Raw genomic sequence first — 977 nt, forward strand, 5'->3', positions numbered from 1 at the left:
TTCTTCCCCTTTTTTTTCCTATGAATGAAATAACAATATATTGAAAAGAGCACTAAACTGAATATTTGTTCATTTTGAAGCATATGACTTGTTCTTTCAAATCCTACACTGTGAAAAAACAACGTCATTAACTTTGGACAAGCATGAGTTCACACAAGTGATAGAGAGGTGTAGCCACAGAATGGCTGCTTGAAAGCCAAAGGTATTGAAAGACATTTTAATGACTACTGATGTACAGCTTTAATTTAGAATTCCTGAACCTGTTTTTATTTCTCAATTATAGTCAAAGTGGAAACGAGGGTAGAAATAGAGCAGTAGTGCCAGAGAATATTCAGGTATGTCTAGCTAAAATTTATGGCCAAAGCTCCATAGTAAAGAACACAGTGTGTACCACAGAAACACACAGAGCAATCTTCATACAGAAAGGATTCTATTATTTATTCATCGAGCATATCATACTGTAAAAACCTGATTATCCAGGGATCAAAAATCTAGAGGGTGAGCATTAAGTACTGCCACTCTGCCCACCATTCTCAGCAAAAATCTTTTATTCACAATGTCCGCTTAATATTCAAACAGAAGCCTATGGCTTTCCACGAAAAGGAAGTGGTTCCAGCTACTGGAAATGAAGACAGAATAATGAACTGATCGATCAAATACAATGTCCTACTGATTGTGACAGAGAATTTGTGTTTAGAAGAGATGTCTGTGATAGCCATCAAGGGCAAAATAGGCATTGGTGAGCCACATACTGCAAAATGCATCTACAGCTCATTTAACAGGGAACAATAGACTACTAAATGACGGACTCCTCCCTTTGGCTACGAAACCATTAGCCTATTTTCTCATCTAAGCCCATTCAAAGTAGCAAGACCCTAACCCTGGATTTGCCAGACTGCCTCCCACCTCCCAGAGCGCTCAATTATTTTAACTTCTCCTGAGCAGCACAAGCATTCCGCCCTCCCCACCCGGCATCC

This window comes from Meleagris gallopavo, chromosome Z (genome assembly GCF_000146605.3).
Source record: "Meleagris gallopavo isolate NT-WF06-2002-E0010 breed Aviagen turkey brand Nicholas breeding stock chromosome Z, Turkey_5.1, whole genome shotgun sequence".
Lineage (NCBI taxonomy): Eukaryota > Metazoa > Chordata > Aves > Galliformes > Phasianidae > Meleagris > Meleagris gallopavo.